Source organism: Crocuta crocuta, unplaced genomic scaffold (assembly GCF_008692635.1).
Source record: "Crocuta crocuta isolate KB4526 unplaced genomic scaffold, BGI_CrCroc_1.0 scaffold709, whole genome shotgun sequence".
In the NCBI taxonomy this organism is placed as follows: domain Eukaryota; kingdom Metazoa; phylum Chordata; class Mammalia; order Carnivora; family Hyaenidae; genus Crocuta; species Crocuta crocuta.
The window spans coordinates 1,597,452-1,618,612 of NW_027530619.1; the positions used below are offsets into that span (position 1 = coordinate 1,597,452).

At 33.1% G+C, this 21,161-nt stretch overlaps 1 long non-coding RNA gene across 2 annotated transcripts in view; it reads left to right on the plus strand.

Moving 5' to 3' along the window:
- LOC144234767 (uncharacterized) overlaps positions 1-21,161 on the plus strand; it is a 52,675-nt gene that overhangs the window by 19,147 nt on the left and 12,367 nt on the right. The window contains exon 6 of one of the 2 annotated variants that reach the window (XR_013336070.1): positions 5,340-5,396. The exons of the other annotated variant lie outside the window; for it this stretch is intronic. This is a non-coding gene — a long non-coding RNA (uncharacterized LOC144234767). The remainder of the gene's footprint in view (positions 1-5,339; positions 5,397-21,161) is intronic. 2 annotated transcript variants of the gene reach the window in all.

Below are 21,161 nucleotides of genomic sequence, written 5' to 3' on the forward strand. Positions count from 1 at the left end.
AGAAGTATCTTCCTCCCAGCCTTCCAATTTGAAAATTTCAAATATTACTTCAAACCTCTTAATTAAAATTTGCCATTTTTAGCTCTTCTTTTCTCCATATAAAGGATAAGAATTATTATTATAAATTAAGTCAAAATGCCCCTACTCGTGTGTAGCCGTATCAGGTATCCTTAACCCATCATAAATTTGCCCTTCATATTGCAGGATCAAGATGAAGTTTTTAATATCATGACATCCCCTCCATACTTAGAGCTTAGGTCTTGCAAATCAGAAAAGCTTTGAGTTTACACACGATTATGTCTATAAGGGAATGAAGCTTTATATTTTAAAACTCAAAATTAAAGTGCTGTGTTTTAGTTCTACCCTGCGTTACTTTCTCATTGAAATAATATTTGAGTAAATGGATAGTGAGCTACAGTATTACTTTTATGAATAATCCCTCAAAATGTCAATTAATATGTCAAAATATGAAGACCCACATGGAATTTCAGCTACTTATGTGTTATTTCATGTGTGTATTTCAAGTGCAGAGTCAAGCGACCCAAACACAGAATATGTCTTCTGGTACCTCATTTCCTTATCAACACTCCGTTATGGGAGATCATGGAGTAAAACCACCAGAAAACAGGCAAACACTTAGAAAACTTTATCACTATTTGGAAAAGGGTAAATTTGACATTCTAATATTTAGCAGAAATGCTACATGTTAGAGACACTTAGTTTGGTCACAAAATGGGTGACGAAAACAGTAAAGTAAGATGTGTGGAGGAAGGAGATCACTTGGTTATCAGAAATAGATGGCCCAGAGATAACTCTTGGCAAACGATAGTGGTTATAGGATTTATCACAGAAACAGAATATAGAGGCTTAAAATTTTCAACTCTTTGTGAAGAAGCAATGTGGAAAGTTCTTAAACTTTTATGCCATGGTATTTCAACTTCTTATCATTTCTTCTAGGCCAATATTTACTAAACTAGTTACCTTGGAATTCTTAGACAAAAGATTTCATGTTACTCATAATTATTTTCATTCACATTTTTATATATTTTACCTTAAAATCTACTATCAAGGACATATAATATAAAATCTAACTGTTACTTTCTTTGGCAAAACTTCAAATACAAAGTGTTTATAATTTTTATTAAATTTAAGGAAATGGGTAGTTGTGCTGATAAAAGTACTGGATGCAAATTGATTATCTGTGACCTCATTTTTTAAAATTTTTTACTTGACATCAGCATCCATTTGAAACTACAACTCAAAATATTAAAACTTCAGTTTATTATTCATTTCAACTCATCACTCTTTTATTTGTACGGCATTGATGTGTACATTATCTATCTCTGAGCTGACAATCTGTCTTGCATATAGACGATCAATAACTAATTGTTGGACAGGCTGAAAAATCACTGCATCTTTACTTTTCTCGCTTTATATCTTCAATGTATATTCAAAATATTAACTCAATTTCAATAATTTTCTATAATTATTCTGCTTGTTTATTACTATTTTTCACTTTGTCACTTAAGTCCTAATAATCCTTGCCTCATCTACTGCAATAGTTAACTAATAGATCACTCAATTTCCTGTTTCTCTTCTCTCCATTTTCTCCACTCAGTGTTATGAAATAGTATAATTTCAAAACAAAAGCACAAACTTTTGACTGTTTAGATGAAATACTGTTGATGGCTTCTAAACATGTTCAAATTAAGTCTAACTTTCCAGTGTACATTGCAAGCTTTTCCAAAATTAGCCCTAAGTACTATTTAAATTCGGTTGCTGGGGTGGTTCAGTCAATTAAGCATCTGATTCTTGATTACATAATCTAAGCATTCTTCAGATTGAACCCCACGTCAGGATTTGTGCTAAAAGTATAGAACCTGCTTGGGATTTCCCCCCCACCTTTGCACCTTCCCCCTCAAAATATATAAATAAACATTAAAAAAAAAAGAACTTTTTAAACTTATCTTCCATTTCACTGGACACCTATGCAGTCTTACTAGATCTTTTCCCCTTTCTTTTCTTTTTCTTTTTTTTTTCTTTTTTCTTTTTCCTTTTTCTTGCTTGGTTCTGATTTTTTTTCCTTTATCCCTAGATTAATATTATCCCTTTACGTCTCCAACTGACTAATCTGTTTTTTCAAGACAGTTTACATAGTAACAAATCTACTTTCACTTTCATCTGTTTGTACCATATGATCTACATTGATTATTTTTACTAATGATAATAATTTTATTTATCCACTAGGTATATCAGCTTTGTTTTGTTATATTTTGCTATAGACAGATCCAAATTTCAACTATATTATAAAATTCTTGAAGAAGGATTCAAGATACATGTATCTTGACATTCCCTCTGAGAATATAAAAATAATTTTTCAATTATTGTATGTATACATTTTCCAAAGAAATGGAAATAATACTGATAAATCTTCCCTTAGAAAGAATAATGAAAAAGAGATTAACCTGGAATTAAGATATCTTCTTTCATTCATTCAAGAACATGTAATTAATTGTTTCCATAGCCAAAGATTATGTGAGGCAGTCAGAAAAAGAAACTTTTTTTTCAAGAAATGTATAATAAATTATGTGGGTACAGATACTAAAATATAAATATTTTATTAAAAATGTTAGAATATTTATAAGGCAAATAAGAGTGAGTGATTACTTCCACCTGAAGTCAAGGATGAGGCAAGGAAAGTTTCACGGATGATAGAACCTGAGTTGAAATGTAAGTAGATATGTACAAATATAAAATATGGAGAAATCATGTTCGGGGTAGTTGAAACAGCATGAACAAGATCTTCAAGTCATGAAAAACTATATTTTGAACCAAGTAGTTTGTGAAACTGGATCGTGCAGGTTTGGGGGTCAAGACCAGTGATGTGTGAGTACTAGAAATGGTGGAATTTGACTATCACATAAGTGATGTGTTTTAACTTTATACTCAAAGCAACAGAGATAAATTGACTTTACAAAAGAAGTGGTACTTTCTATAAAGATTATTTTAATATAAGTGCAATTAAAATAGAAATAAAATAAAGAAGACATAATAACTCTTCTAGCCCCAAAATAGCATGTCAAAAAGGAAGGAAGGAAGCCATTCATGTTCTAGAAGGTAAAATATCATGACTTTGTTCGTAAAGTGGATTTGAGGGGCACCTGGGTCAGTTAAGTCTCTGACTCTTGATTTAGGATCAGGTTATGATCTGACAGTTGTGAGACTGATCCCTGTGTGGGGCTCCATACTGGGTGTAGAATGTGCTCTGTCTCTTTCTCTCTCACTCAAAAAAAAAAAAAGAAAAAAATTAAAATGGATTTGACAGTACAGAAAAAAGCAGGTATCTAGACTGTCTCAGATTTCTGGTTGATAACTGTGTGAATAACTAATAACTGTATCTTTTATTTCATCTGCTGAGAGGGACAAAGTTTATTTTAAATAATTTTCATTTAAAGTACATAAAAAGCATAAAGGAAATATATTGGAATTTGGAAATGGCTTCTATTTTGGTATGGCTCTTACTAAATGGAAACCTTAAGCAACTTTAGTTTCACCTTCATACTTTACTTCTGTAGTATGTGTTAAAACAAATGTGATAAAATTTTTGTGAGAATGGTATATGCATAGTACAATTCCTGGGCATAGTAGAGACTTCACAAGTGATAGATGATAAGGAAAGCTATCATCAACGCCTTAACAGGATATAGTTGGCATTTTAAGATACTTGCTTCAGTTTAGGAACAATTTCTGTGTTAGATGGCAGTTTGTAACCTAGAGCAGATAGACATCTTCAAGACCTGGAACCCTTAAGTTTATTGTTATATATATACAGGTGATCAATGCTCAACAACTATGAACATGAATGTAGTAATAATATAACTAAACCATAAGAAGTGTTATTTTAAAAGTTCATCATTTTGCAAGGGGAAAATAGACCTGACCCCAGAAGCTTCTATTTAAATTGATTTTAAAAAACAAGCAAGCAGATTATACTTTTCTCATTATTTATTTTTAGATTATCCCAATCTACTCAATTTTTTTTTAGCTGCTGTTCATTACAATAGTTGATTCTCACAATCTGAGGTCCACATAAAAGTTATGGGACAGTTATGTTACACATACTTTTCAGATACATCTTAAATCTTAAAATATACTTAGAGATTGAATTAGCAAAATGGATCTCATTTTTAAGGCAATGTTATACAAACAAAAACAATTTTTGTAAAAAGTTCAAATTTAAAGCCAAAGTGTTAAATGCCAGTGGAAAAAATTTTAAAAATAAAAGAAAATATTCCATCTCTTTTTCCAAAAACTAGCTGCATTTTTCATAGGCCAGGTAGATTTAAGAAAGGTACAATCCAAGATTGAGAACAATCCCAAGTGAGGGAACTCTTCTTTCTGGAAATTTAAATTTGGATGAACTTCAGTGGTATTTTAGCACTATCCCAGCATCACACAATTATTGTAAATTATTTCTTTCTCTTCCCATCTTTATACAAGATTGCATCCTTGTTTATGACTTTTCTATTTGTAGATGGCTAAAGGCCTGCATTTCCAACCCAGACTGTTCTCCTGAATTACAGACTATAGCCAATTGCAAGCCGCTACCTCCATACCTGTATGCCTCAGCCCAAGTTTATCCTCTAACCTGTTTCTCCCAAATAACTCAACTAGTGTGTGATGCAACTTGCTTTCACCCATCAACATCAGAAACTTTGTGACCATCTTAGAAAACTCCTCTTCACCATAACACAGCCATCAATTATTGGCCAGGAACTTTTGATTCTACTGCCATACCATTTAAAATATATTTTCCATTTTCTCTATTACCAGTTTCATGGATAAATTTCAGGTTCTTATCTTTTATACAGTCAAACTTTTCCAGTTCCTAAATTATTAGTCTTCCTCCATTCACATTTCTGAAAATGTATCTTCTCTATCAAAAACAAATTTTTGAAAATATTAAAATTGGTTATGTAATTTTCTACATTAAAACACATCAATGGCATATAAATGCCTATGAGAATAGTCTTCAATATATCCTATGGGGGTTCCCAAGATTTAGCTCTTTCCTTTGTCTACAAGCTTTGTATCTTGCTAAATTTGCATTCTATTTTGCTATTCTCAACTAAATAAATTTCCCTAGCAACTTCAGATTCTGTCAAATCTTGTGATTTCTCTTGCTTCAAAAACTGTCCTGATATGTCAATTCTTAATCTTGGCCTCTTCAGTAAAACTTCCTACTCTCTTATGTGTATCTCCCATGTTTCTCATACATCCTTTTCCATTATCAACTTGTTGTGCTGTTATTTGCTAATATACTTACTTTGCTTTACCAGATTGGATATCCTTATGGTAATATGTTGATCAACAAACTCAACTCCCAGCATCTACAGGTAATAATAATTACCACTTACTGAGTATCTATAATGCATCAGAAAATGTTGAAGAACTGTGACTCTACTAACTCATCACTCTGTTACATGCAATTTATGAGACAAGAAGAGGTTAAAACAATTAAGCTTCTTCATTGAATGAGTATCTATGCCAGAATTTGAACTGAGGCATACTGACTCCAGAACTTGTAACTACCTCTCTTGCTAAGGCCAATAATGATTGACTAGATGGCTGAAATGTATGAACACCCTTGGTTTTGTGCAAGAGTTGATGGCTATTTTCATTTTAGATACATTTAAAAAGAAGTGAAATGTCAGAAGTTCTAAGTTATTGTGATGATTAAGTGAGTTAATTTCTGTGATCTACTTTGAACACTGTTTAGTATAGAATATGGAGTCAGGAAATTAGTTCTACTATCAAATCTGCCATTTTTTGAGAACTTCCCATAAGCTAGGTACTTTAAAAACCACTTTACGTAGATTATATATTTTTAATATTTTAGTAACTTTGAAATATTATTTTCTCCTGTTCATCAGAGAAGACAAAAGATTAAAACTTAAGTAATCATCAAATGTCACACACATAGTAAATGTTAAAGGCAATGTTTTAACATAGGTCTATCAGTATCTAAAACCCAGTAGTTCAGATGATCTACTAAGAAGTGTATGTAAAAGTTCTGATTACATTATGTTATATATCTGATAACATATATTATGTACATATACATATATACATATAGAGAGGGAAAGAGAGAGATTCTTACTTAAAACCTTATGTTATGTCCTTTGCTTTATCATTTAATTTTGAGGCAAAACCTATAATTTTACCTACTGATTTCTATATAGTTCAAGGCAAATATGTTAACTATTGTGAAAAAATTGATATCATCTTTCCTTTTAAAGTAATTTTTTTCTTTTTCATGCGCAAAAATTACTATCAATGTACACTTAAAGTTTTTAAGTGAAAAAAATAACTGGGAAAACATTCAATTTCAGAGAGTGAGCCCTGTTTGAATAACTTGATTTTTATGTTAACTATATTATCTTTGAAATATTATTTTAAAACTCTGAAAGTCTTACTAAACTGAACACATAGAACTTCAGTTTCTATTTCCAGACCTAGATACCCCTCAACTGCTGTCATCATGCTGTTAATTGAATGTTTGTGTGAAGATGATAGCATTTTCAACAGCAAGAGCAAAAACATTGTTTTCAACTCTTTGATTTTGGTCTCTTCTTTTTTTGGATGTATCTGAAGCTGGTTATAACTTTGTTTCTGTCTCTATTCACTTAATGTTGGCTTTTGACTTTCTATCTGACAACTTCACTTTTGTGTGTGCCACTGCTTGTCACTCTAATATGTTTTTCTTCAAACTTCAAACACTGTAGCAGTCTCTCTAGCATCAATAATGAGAGAATATTTTTAAAAACAGAGTTATAAAGAAAAATGAACAGGGCAAATTAACTCTGAAGAATAAAATCTTCTTGAAATATATGTTCATCATTTAAAAAAAGTTGATATCATACCAACAAATAATTACAGTGTAAAAGGGAGAGTCAAACCTGCAGGAAGGGACAAAGACTCAGTGAAAATATTAAGATAGAGGATTCTGCAAAAAAAGCAAAATAGGAAGCATTAAGAATATTCTCCAGGGGGGCACTTGGATGGCTCAGTCTTAGTTTAAGCATCTGACTTCTGTTTTAGGCTCAGGTATTAGCTTAAGGTCATGAGATTGAGCCCCCTATCCACCTCATCAGGATCTGTGCTGTAACCTGCCTAAGATTCTCTCTCTCCCTCTCCCAGTCCCCTGCTCACATGTGTGCGCGTGCTCTCTCTCTCTCTCTCAAAAATAATTAAATTAAATTAAATTATTAAAAAAATACTCTCCATCTAAAGGACAAAATAGAGTAACTATTTTGTAACTCTAGAATCTATTGATGACACGCAACTTCTAAGGGAAGACTTAGACACAAATAGTAGTTAATTTCTGTCAATTTCATGACTGAATCCCTCAAAAAATCCTGGATAACTAGGCTCAGCTGAATTTACTTTCTTGACATCACTTCATACATTTTATCATGCATAGTTCATAGAGTACTGAATGCGTGTCTATGTTACTCCACTGGGAAAGGTCACCGGAAAGCTTGCATCTTGGCTCCACTAACCTTCAACCCACATATTGCTACCTCTTCCCTTTGTTGATTTTAATCTGTATTCTTTCAGTGTAATAAACCATAACCATGGTTATAATAGCATTTTTAAAGTGTTTCTTTAGAGGCACCTGGGTGGGTCAGTTGGTTAAGCTTCCTACTTCGGTTCTGGTCATGATCTCACAGCTCTTGAGTTCAAGCCCCATGTTGGGCTCTGTGCTGACAGCTCAGAGACTGGAGCCTGCTGGGGATTCTATGTCTCCATCTCTCACTGCCCCTCCCTGGCCTATGCTCTGTCTGTCTCTCACACGCAAAAATAAATAAGCATTAAAAGCAATTTTTAAAAATGTTTATTATCTATTTTGAGAGAAAGAGAGTAAGAGAGAGGGAGAAAGGGAGAGACAGAGAGAGAGAGAGAAAAAATTCCAAGTAGGCTCCATGCTGTCAGCGCAGAGCTGACGTGGGGCTTGAACCCCATGAACTGTGATATCATGACCTGAGCCCATATCAAGAGTTGGACGTTCAACCGACTGAGCCATCCAGATGCAACTACAATAGCATTTTTGAATCTTATGATTTCAGGTGATTATTGAGGCTACAGGTGATTTTAAAGACTCTTAAGACAATAGAATTAGCATGTTAATTGTTTTTCCTATGTCAGTAAAAGACATAAGCCCCCCCTATCAATTTTCAATGCATATTTTATCCTCACGTTATTTCTTTCCTCTCTTGTACTTTCTTTTTTGTTAGTTCATGTGGTAAGGAAATCTAGAAGAGTAAAAGTGATCTATCATTGTTCTCTTCTCCTCAATGGAACAAGAGTAGGTGAAGTGGTCTGGACATGCCTTGTCACTCTGTTAACTTCCTTTCTTGGAAAAATGTACCCTCTGAAATGACATTTTGCATTTGTGAGTAGATATAAGTCTTTCCTTAAGCTTTAAATATACACTACACACAGCAATCAGGCTTCTATTGTGGAGCTATGAATATGTGGAAGAAAAAGGGCCCTTGAAGAAAGACTTTAAAAGGAGTATTTTGAATTGACTGGTTTTTTTTGTTTGTTTTTTTGTTTTGCTTTTTTTGTTTTTTGTTTGAATCTATTGTTTTACCTCATATGTACAGCTCATTGGTAACCCCAAGGAATAGAAGAGTAATTTGCTGGGGATCATTTTGTTCTAAGATTCTTGGAAGCTATATCTTCAAGTAATACCAAACACTAAATTTTATAAATGACAAGACTTTCAAAAATGCATTAAGTCTTGCAAAATGAAAGAATAGTGGTAACTAGTACTAATTAATTGCAATAGATATGTCAAATAGGGAAAGTACTCAGTAATTCTTTTTAATTTATTGGTCATGAGGTCTAGTGAGTTAGGTGATCATGGTCTTTTTTTCTCTTCAGCTATTAATTTTGTGTCATTAGACAATTACCCTCTTTGTACTTCAGACTTTCCATCTGCTTGGTAATAATGTTGATTTCACAAGACTGCTATGACAAACAGTGTTACATTTTAGGACATCATTTCTTCCTATTACTCTGGACATAAAAGTTGCTCTTTATTCTGATGGTAAATTTCTGTACAAGAAAAGAGTAACAAGGCCCAGAAGCAATAGGTATGGGTAAATTTTAGGGTGCTACTTAAATGTTGTTCTTCTGGGTTATTTTGAATAACAGAACCAAATAGATCTGTAGCACAAATTTAGTTGTCTGTATGTGGCAGTGCACGTTTGACTGTTCCCTCTGTGAGGGTGCCTTACTCTATCTAGAAAGCACTCATCTCAAAACAAAGATCACACAATGTTAATCCTCCTTTATGTAATAATAATAAATTATCTCTAGAAAAGCAAAGTTAATGTCAGTATCTCTCAACAACCAAAGACTATTTCTTACCAACTCCAACTGACAAAAATGCTATTACAAGTCTCTTCTAAATACACAAAATTCAAATGACTATCTGTCCACTCTTGGGAAATATAGTCAGTTCATTATTAGTTCCTTTGATGTAATTTTCACTAATTTATTGAGTTATCACCATATAATTTTCTCAATTTACTTATTTTCAAATGTGCGGTGGGCAATTCAAATTCATGGAATGGATTCCATAGTATCATTAAATCTGCTAACATCTTCCATTCAAAATTCAAAATTTTACACCTAAATTAATCCTACCAAAGTAGAATACAGTAAGCCCTAATAAAGAATTATTCTTTCATACATTCATAGTGTGTGGAGATACACACTCAAGCAAAGTGGAAATTTTATATTTACTTAAGTAATATTATCGAGTCAGAGAAATAAATTTCTCAAAACAGCTCTATTGAGGTATAATAAATTACCAAAAAAAGAACATATTTAATATATACAATTTGATGAGTTTGGAAAGATGCATAAAACAATGAAACCATCATGACAATCAATGTAAAAAGCATATCCATTACTTTCAAATGTTTATTCCTGCCCCTTTGTTTTTGCTTTGATTCTGTGGTAAGAACACTTCATAACTGAATATTTAATTCATTATGTTTACTTTGCCTATTTATATTAAACAAATTAACCTCTAGAATTTTAAAAGCACTTCAACTAAGAAATCAAAACCATTATATTTTGGTGGTCTACTGTGGTGATTCCCATCTTGTGGTTTTCATCATTAACATACAATAATTATAATAATAGTGAATATTTATTCTGTGCTTAGTATAAGAATGTACTTTCTGAACAATAATGTACAAACTCTGTTTATTCATAATTCACAGTTGAGAAAGCATACAGCTAGCAAATAGCAGAAATTGGATGCTTAGCTCAAGACACTTGATTCTAGAGGCAGCACTCTAAAGCACTTACCCACGCTTTATTCCTATTTGCCTACAAATCCTATGCCTGCTTCCTATTCATTACCAAATGAATGACTGGCTTTCATAAGAATAGTATTAAAAATAAAAGTGTTCAATGTATTTTTAGAATAAAGCAATGGCCTGTTTGTATTTTATAAGACATCAATGCTATTATACAACTTAGTTGGTTTTGCATTCATTATTGTTATGCTTCTTGAAGAATGAGTATCCAATACTGAGAAATAGCCTAACTGGTTAAAAATTACTTGCAAAGTTATCAATTATATTTTCCATCTTATCCCACTCATTGCATTTTTCATTTCCTTCACCAATGTAATGAAATAAAAAGACCATTAAACGTTAAGAATTAACTTCATTATGTTTAAGAACTATACTTGTATGAATTTATTTAATGCTATTAACTATATGGGGAGGTACTATTTTTTGCCCCCATCTCATTGACATGAACAATGAAGAACAGAGAGGTACAATAAATTACCAAGTGTCATTTGCCTAAGACAACAATTGGAAGTCATTTATATAGTTAGTACATGTAGAAGCAGAGTCCACCTTTTGTAGCTTTCTTAATGTTCATAAAGATAAAAGAAAAAAAATATCAAGAAACACAGAAATCAAGGAACTGAAGACAATAAAAATATGCTAAAATGAATTTTAAAATATTTCATTTGAAAGAAAAATTAAACAGAAACAATACATCTTGCTTAGATTTTAAAGAAATACTTCTGTTAGCTCTGTGAAAATGTTTTTATTTGCTTAATGCTTTACTTCAAAAATAATTAATCCTTTTGTTTAATAACTCACTGAAAAATTATTCAATCAAAATGTTTGTTTCCAGGGTGCCTGGGTGGCTCAGTCAGTTAAGCATTTGACTCAATTTAAGCTTAAGTCATCCTCTCTTGATCCTGAGATTGATACCCATGTCAGGCTCTGCACTGAGCATGGAGCCTGCTTAAGATATTCTCTCTCTCTCCCTTTCTGCCTCTCTCCCTGCTTTCTCACTCTCTACCTCTCAAAAAAAAAACATATATGTATATATATATATATACATATATATATATAGAGAGAGAGAGAGAGAGAGAAATTCTGTTTTCAATATATGAGATATATTTTTATGAAGACAATTTTCAGAATAATTATAGAGAATTTCTTTTAAAATGCCTAAAATGCAGGTGTTATGCTGAGTGAAATAAGTCAGGCAGAGAAGGACAAATACCATATGTTTGCACATATAAGTGGATTAGGAGGAAGTTAACAGAGGATGAAGTGGGAGAAGAAGGGGAAAAATAGTTGGGGAGAGGAGGGAGGCAAATCATGAGAGACCCTTGAATGCTGAGAACAAACTGAGGGCTGAGGGGGGGTGGGGGAGTGGGGAAGGCAGGTGATGGGTATGGAGGAGGGCACTTGTTGGGATTAGCACTGGGTGTTAAATGTAAACCAACTTGACAATAAACTATAAAAAATAAAAATTAAAAAAATTAAAATGCTAAAAAAATAAGTAAATAAAAACAAAATGCCTAAAATGCAGGATGCCTGGGTGGCTCAGTAGGTTGAGCATCAAACTTCATCTTAGGTCATGATCTTGCTGCTCGTGGATTCAAGCACCACATGGGGCTCTGTTTTGACAGCTCAGAGCCTGGAGCCTGCTTTGGATTCTATGTCTCCCTCTCTCTCTGCCCATCCCCTGCTCATGCTCTATCTCTCCTTCAAAATATAAATAAATATTAAAATTTAAAAATTAAGTTAAATCTCTAAAATACAAGAACAATTATCAAAATCTTTACCCAAAACATCTGGGACATTATAAGTCTTCTAAATTATTCCATAAAATTTTTATTATAACTTTCATTTAAGCACTATATTTATGAACATCAATTTTCATAGTATTACTATTTCATAGTTTTGTAATGGATATGTTAAACTTTAAAACTTAAATTTGGAATAATGGAACTAATTATCTAACATTGACAACTGATTTATCAATTGTGTTCCCTTTGTGTACTTTGTTTGACACCAAAGAGAAACAGGAGAAGCTAAACAATAAAAAAATATTTCAAAAGAGTTGACATACTCCAATTTAGTACTTGCTGTTTGTCAGAGAATAAGTTATGATTTAAAATTTTGATATCTCATTTGCATGACAAGGAAAGTGAAAATAAGTTCTTATTAGTTCTTTCATATTGCAGTAACTTTCCCCCTACATATTTTTATAAAGAAATCAATAATATTGAATGTTCTTGTACATCTTTTTAATGACACTACTGATAAAGAGAGAAATGGCTACTCATGTTTACAACTAAAGTTGTCTTCTTGTTTTAGTATTGAAATGTACTCATGTTCCATAGATTTAACATGTAATTTTATAAGGTTAACTAAAAAAAAAGAAATCTCTTGTTTTTATTCAATAGTATGATAAAAGGAATTGATGAATTGCTTTTTATTCTATTTCAAATTGTTAGGGTAAGAAGTTGGCAGGTACATATAATTTGAAGTTTGTTGACAGTCTGTGTGCTAAACAACCACATACATACATACGCACACACAATAGACAGTGAATGAGAAGCAGGTCTATTTAAACATACATCCAAGCTAAAATGTACACATTCGTTCTTTCATAAATCCATTCAAAAGTATTTGAGTCTTGAACAAGTGTTCACTCTACCGGTAAGCAATAAGAGATATGATATAGAAAACAGGCATGTTCACAGAAAACTGCACAGTTCAATGGAAAGTAAATTAGGTATCAAATATGGAAATTTATGTATATCAGCCTCTGTAGTGGGTGCTGATTTAAAACTTTCTGGAAAAAAATGAAATATGAAGCTGAGGGCTTTAACTATGTGAAGAGGAAGGAGAAAAATGCTCCAGGCAGAGCCACACATTAGTATCTAACACTGAAGGTATCCTGACCTTTTGGTGAAACTGAAAGAAGCATACACAAATGAGGCTAGCAAGGAATACAAGGGAAAGTGAATAATGAATGGGCTTTAAAAGTGAAGTTAAAGGAAAGGACCATATTCTAAGAAAAATGATGATCACTGAAGGAGTGAGAGAGGTAATAAGATCAGATTCACATTTTGAAAGTTAACTTCAACTATGGAGTGGGGGAATGGGTTGAGGGAGGAAGTATGGATGCTGGTGGCCATTAGTTGATTTCATTTATCTAAAGGAATAATGATAATAATTCTGATTAAAATGGTGCTAGTGGAGAAAGATATAAATGAAAATATTCTAAATTATTTGAAAAGAATTTTGTCAGAATTGTGTGATATCTTATACAGATGGAATACTTAGGGAGAGTCAATTATGGTCTCTAGTTTTTAGGTTGATGAACTAGATAAATGATGAAAAATCGCTGGCAGAATATAAACCAGAAAAACACCATGTAGGAGAAATAGGTGGGAAATTAGGAGCCATATTATATTATATTAATTAATTTATTTGAAATAAATATGTATGTATGTGAGAGCTTATTAATGAAGTTTAAAGTTGATATATATGATAATCACTGGCTGAGTTTAATGCCCTAATAAAGTAAATGATAAATTATTCAACTTACTTTGAAGCAATGTGTTGCGAATCCAATCAATCAAATTAGCTTTTTAGCTGCATTTATCAAATCATTTAATATAATTGTACACATGACTATTGTCTCCAATCACTAAAAATAACAGATGATTTAGGAGACATTTATTAATCCATTTTAGCTTTCTTAGAAGGTGACTGAAAGTATATTAAACTGATAGTTTATTCACTGATAGTGAATATGTCTAGATATGCTACTAACAGCAATAATAGATGCTAATTTTAAAGATTTAATGTTTATTTTTGAGAGAGAGAGAAAGAGAGAGAGACAGAATATGAGCAAGGGAGGGGGAGAGAGAGAGGGAGACACAATCTGACGTAGGCTCCAGGTTCTGAGTTGTCATCACAGAGTCTGATGTAGGCTCAACCTCACAAACTGCGAGATCATAACCTGAGCCAATGTTGGACGCTTAACCAACTGTTACAAGGTGCCCTGATGATAACTTTTAAAAAATAATAGACTTAAATATTTTATGCCCTAAACCTGGGGAAATAGCTTCCTTTCTAATTGTAAAAAATTTTATCAAATTTGCAAAGTTGATTATACACTAAGTCACTTGGAAATATTAATGAAGATTGATCTATTTTGTTAAAGTTAATCTTCCCATTTGGAGCAAAGTTAGTTTATGATCACAATTGACTCTTGACCTTTCTTAATAAATAAGACCTACATAAAATACACTCTATTTTCTGCAATAGCATTGGATGCATAAGTGTAATGTTATAAATGTGTGGATACATGTTATTTTATCACCTTATTGCAGCTTCAAAGAAATTTTCTTTGAAAATTTATGGCAGATTAGTTTCTAACCTGTAGGTCATAAATGGGTTCATCATGGTGGTGTCTTTTATTGGATTTGAGTAACTCAAATAATTTACCTCTTCTTTGTTCTTTTGCCAATCCCCTTTCTTTCCTTTTCTTCCCTATTCCTTTCCCTAAACCACTCTCTGAAGCTCATCCTAAGACTATTAAGATGTCCCCTGGCCTCTCTTATTATTCAATGTATCTCACTCAAACCCATCCTTCCCAGTGGGAAAAACAGATACATCATTTACCAATTTTAAGGGTGAAGGTTGGTTGAAGAGGATTAAAGTCAAAGGAAGTTGGGGCAGCTTGGTGGCTCAAACAGTTAAGGAATTGACTCTTGATTTTGGCTCAGGTCACAATGCCCCACATCAGGCTCTGCTCTGATATATGAAAGCTGCTTGGAATTTCCCTCTCTCTCTGCCTCTACACTACTTGTGCTCTCTCTGTTTCTCTCAAATTAAATAAATAAATAAACTTAAAAAAAAGTCAAAAGAAGCAGTGAAAACCAGGAAGGGCAATCCTTCAGTAGATCTATTAAATTACCAAAATAAATGTAGAATAAAGATCTGAAATAAAAATTACTTAATTTCTGATGCTGATGTTAACAAGTCAATAATTCAATTTTAGTTGAATACGCTTACTGAACAGACATTTTCTAGACCTGAAGAGCCTTACGCTCATCAAATTTTTATAAAAACTTTCTTTTATATATTTATAGTCCTTAAGAGGATAAGATAACAATGAATAAGTCAAGCTTCTATTTTAAGAATTATTGATATAGATCAGATTTTCTGAGCAAGTGGAATATGAATATAGTACTGAAATTAATACTAGTAACTGTAACTTCTGCGTTGTAGTCACCACCTATAAAATGGATTTTTTATCAAATTAATAAAGAATGGTAATTATTTATTTGAAACAAAAACTGAAGTTGACTATCAAAAATACTGCAGTTGCTCAAAAAAGAAAAAACAAAGTTCTTAAGTTCTCAAATTATCAATGACAGAAGAGATTATTTGAATTCAGAGTCAGATAAAAATATCAGGTACCTTATAATTACCTCCTTACAAATCTTAAGAATAATACTTCATCAAACAATACTTTTCAACACAAAGCAGAGGAGAAAATACTTGCAAATCATATATATGATAAGTGATTTATCTCCATTATGTATAAATAACCTACAACTGAATAATAAAAAGACAAATATTCAAATTAAAAAAATAGGCAAAGGATTTGAAGAGACATTTTTGAAAGAATATATAAAATGACAAAGAAGGGTATGAAAAGATGTTCAACATAATTAGCCATCAGGAAACTGGAAATGAAAACCACAATAAAACACCACTTTACATTCACTAGGATGGTTATTAAAAAAGAGAAAGGGAGGCAATAACACGTTGTTGAATCTCCAGAAAAATTGGAATCCTTATATCATATTTTACTGCAATATATAAAATTCTACAATCACTTTGGAAACATGTAAATTGTTAAATATAGAGTTACCAGATAACCCAGCAATTTCATCCTTTGGGATAGCAGGAGAGAATTGAAAAGATATGTCCATGCCAAAAATTATACATGAATATTCATAGCAGCCTTATTCACAAGAGCCAAAAGTGGCAACAACTCATATGTCCATCAACTGATGAATGGATGAAACTATGTGATATATCCACAAAGTGTAATATTATTTGAAAATACAAAGGAATGAAGTACTGATTTCTGGTAGGACATGGAAAACCCCGGGAAAACATCAAGCAAATACAGAATAGGAATATGACAGAGTAGGAGAACTCTAGGCTCGCTTCCTCCCATGAATACAACTGCATAACACTTACAATTGGCTTAAATTTCCCAGCTTAAATATCCCAGAAAATCTGAAGACTCCACAACCAAAGGTAGAGAAGAGGCCACATCAAAAGGCAGAGACATGATTTGAGACCTAAAGGGACCATGGCTGTTGGTAGAAGGGAGAGAAACAGGAGTGAGGTGACGGATGGGAAATTCATGATCACACAAGGGACTCTGCATAGGAAAATTGGACCCCCATAACAGTTAGCTTTGAAAGCAAGAGGGGCTGGATTCCTTGAGTTCTTATAGCTAATAGGATTTAAAGCCTAGAATTCTTAAAATCAGCCTGCTGGGATCTGGAAGAACCCAGAAGATGTTTGGAAGTTGAGGTACCGCCCTTAAAGAGGCAGAAGGACCAGCAGCCTGAGCAGATAACAGCACAGGACCAGCAGATTGAAAAACACCAGGACATACTCCTGCATATTCACCCTTTCCAGTCATGCTCATCTCAGTTCCAGCACTGTAGGCCTCTCCCTTGAAGACCTGTCAAACCTTGCCAGCACTACTTCTCTGGACCCATCCCTTTCGCAGGGTCTTGGTCTTGGCAGTGGCAGCAGCTGCAGGAGGCTCTGCAAAAGCCTGAGGTACACCTTGTTAAAAGTGTAGGCCTGCTTTTTATGTCAATGAGGTCCTGATAGCTCATTTTTGTTTTTGTTTCCCTGCCTCTGAAGATATGTCCGAGTAAGAAGTTGCTGTGGCCAAGGTCAAAGTGGTTTTTGCTTGCTTTCTCCTCTAGAGTTTTGATGGTTTCCTGTCTTATGTTTATTAGGTCTTTCATCCATTTTGAGTTTATTTTTGTGTATGGCATAAGAAAGTGGTCCAGGTTCATTCTTTTTCATGTCACTGTCCAGTTTTCCCAACACCATTTGGGGAAGAGACTGTCTTTATTCCATTGGATATTCTTTCCTGCTTCATCAAAGATTAGTTTACCATACGTTTGTGAATCCATTTCTGGGTTCTCTAATCTGTGCCATTGGTCTAAGTGTCTCTTTTTGTGCCCGCACCATACCATCTTCATGATTACAGCTTTGTAATACAGCTTGAAGTCCAGAATTGTGATGCCTCCAGGCTTGGTTTTCTTTTTCAGGATTGCTTTGGCTATTCAGGGTCTTTTCTGGTTCCATACATATTTTAGGATTGTTTGTTCTAGCCCTGTGAAGAACGTTGGTGATATTTTGATACATATTTTGAATATGTAGATTATTTTGGGTAGTATTGATATTTTTAATAATATTCTTATTCCAATTCATGAGCATGGAAACAATCAGCAAAACTAAAATGAAACTGCCAGAATGGGAGAAGATATTTGTAAATGACATGTCAGATAAAGGGTTAGTATCTAAAATCTATAAAGTAGTTATCAAACTCAACACCCTTCCCCCCAAAAAAACAAATAATCCAATGAAGAAATGGGCCAAATACATGAATAGACACTTTTCCAAAGATGTCCAGATGGCTAACATACACATGAATAAATGTTCAACATTACCCATCATGGGGAAATACAAATCAAAGTCACAATGAGATACCACCTCACACCCGTCAGAATGACTAAAATTAACAGTGCAGGCAACAACAAATGTTGGCGAGGATTCAGAGAAACAGGACCCTTTTGCACTGCTAATGGGAACGTGAACTGGTGTAGCCACTCAGGAAAACAGTATGGACATTCCTCAAAAAATTAAAAATATAACTACCCTATGATGCAGCAATTATACTACTATTTATTTATCCAAAGAATGTAGGTATGCTGTTTCAAAGGGGCATACGCATTTCAATGTTTATTGAAGTGCTACTGATGACAGTCAAAAAATGGAAAGAGTCCAAATGTCCATCAACTGATGAAAAAAGAAGATAGGATGTGTGTGTATACACACACACACATATATATATATATATCCATATGTCTCCTATATCCTATAGATATAGATATAGATATATAGGATATTATCTATAGGATATAGGATATATAATACATATATATATTCCAATATTCCATATATAATAGAATATTACTCATCAATCAAAAAGAATGAAATCTTGCCATTTGTAATAACATGGGTGAAACTAGAGTGTATTATGCTAAGTGATAGATATATGACTTCGCTCATATGTGGAATTTAAGATACAAACCAGATGAACATAAGGAAAGGGAAGTGAAAATAATATAAAAACAGGGAGGAGGACAAAACATAAAAGAAAACTCTTAAATACAGAGGATAAACTAAGGGTTGCTAGCGGAGTTTTGGGTGGGGGGTGGGTGAAATGGGCAAGGGTAAGGATTAAGGAGGACATTTGATGGGATGAGCACTGGGTGCTATATGTAGGGAATGATTCACTGGATCATTATTGTACTATATGTTAACTAAGTTGGATATAGAATAACAAAAAAAGATTAAGTAAGTAAAAATAGTGCAGGACTGGCTCACATGCCCTTTGCACATCAGTTTAGGCTGGCTGACCCTGAGAGCAGTGGCTTCAGGTCTCAATTAGCAAGCAGACCAAAGTGTACTTTCTTAAAATACACCACACACCTGCGCACAACAGGCACAGAGAACTACTGCAGTAACTGAATTGAAGTGAAATGACACCAGAACATAAAGGCATACACAACACAAGAGACACTCTCTGAAGTGACAGGTCCTGAGGAATAGGGGACATGGCACTGCAGGGCATTTCAGGACCTCTTCTTCATAAGGCCATTACCTTCAAGAGCAGGAGATATAGCTGTTTTATCCAAACACAGAGAAACAGACACAGGAAGTTAGAAAAAATAAGAAATATAAGAAAAAATATATACCCCAAATAAAAGAGATTAGCATCAGGGCCCCTGGGTGGCTTAGTTGGTTAAGTGTCCAACTTTGGCTCAGATCATGACCTTGCTGTCTGTGCGTGAGTTCAAGCCCAACATCAGGCTCTGTGCTGACATCTCAGAACCTGGAGCCTTTTTCCAATTCTGTTTCCTTCTCTTCCTGCCCCTCCCCCACTCGTGCTCTGTCTGTCTCTGTCTCTCAAAAACAGTAAGTGAAAACATTAAAAAAAGTTTTATTGGGTCATATATTTTAACTTTATTAATTTAATTATATTAGAAAATAAAATTTTGGGTAAAATAATTTTAAATAATGTAGCCATAATTTGTTTTGTGTTGTAAGTATTTGTAGCTGAAATGTGCTATGTATTCTCACAGACTTTTAAACTATTAAATCTGAATTGCTTTATCACATTTTGAGTATGCTAATACATTCAAATGACTCCAAAATTACAATTACAATTGTTATGTAAATAATATGTTGAATTTTTAAGCAATTATTTTAAATTTACATTTAAAACATTAAATTTATGATAAAATAGGTAATATTCTGACATAAGATATATTCTTTTGAAAGATATAAATTATGAAATGTGTCATCACTTATCCCCAAGTAACTTTTTTCTGTGCTCCTTACTGTGGCTTTTCAGACATTGGATTATAATACTATTCTTCCTATAGATAGTGAACTGAATTTCTATCATTGAACTACTCTTTCCAAGTACTAACTGGTTCTTCGATAGCTGATACTAGAACATGAAAAAAATTGCATGTTCTCTCAATTTTCCTCTATTAATTTTTCTAAAGCAGTAACAATGAGTACTATAATCACTACATTACCTCTAAATAAAAGTATTAGTGTAAGTATAAGTATGATATGTAATAGTTTGAAAATGCAAATGCCAAAATTACCTAATGCAGCAGCATTTGGCTGCGGTAGCTATATGGAGTACAGGACAAGATCCTGTGAGCGTTATGTTACTTTGTGCTTGTCTGATCACTGTTGAGAAATTATATTTGGTTCAAAGAGCACTATTTTAATATTAAGACATTTGCTTTTAAATCACATCATGCTAAAAGTTACTAATTTATTCTTTCCCATTATCACATAAATGCCTCTGGAGGCATAAGGCAAAACACAAAGGGTTTCTGTCAGACTTGAGAATTATTCCAGTGAAGTTTTATCTACCAAACTAAAGAAAAAAGTACAAAATATATATAACAAAATTGCAATGCACTATTTGAAATGTACTGATGTCAATTTCCAAGAAGTAGTGAGTATATCTGGCTTTTCTTCAATATACTTAGCTTAAATGTTCAACATTTTCTTCCACCAGAAAAATAGATTAAACTTACTATACAACCATTCTAGTACCTCAGTCCATCCAGACAAGATTTGTTTCCCCTCCTTGTTGTTTGGGTGCAAAGTCTAAAAACGAATAGTTGAGAAGCACCAGTGTCTGTCTGGAGAAATCTGAGTAAGAATAGCAACAGGGTTTAAGAAAAACAAAACAAAACAAAACAAAACAAAAACCACTGAAATACAAAGAGAAAGAGGTATCACTATGAAATTAAAAAAAACACGAATAATTGTCTTTTCTCCAAGGAATGCTGAGGAAATTTTCAAATAACTTCAGCTTCATGTCCACAATACAATATAAAAGTATATGGCTTTTATGAAATTGTGCCCAGGAATCATAAAGAAAAA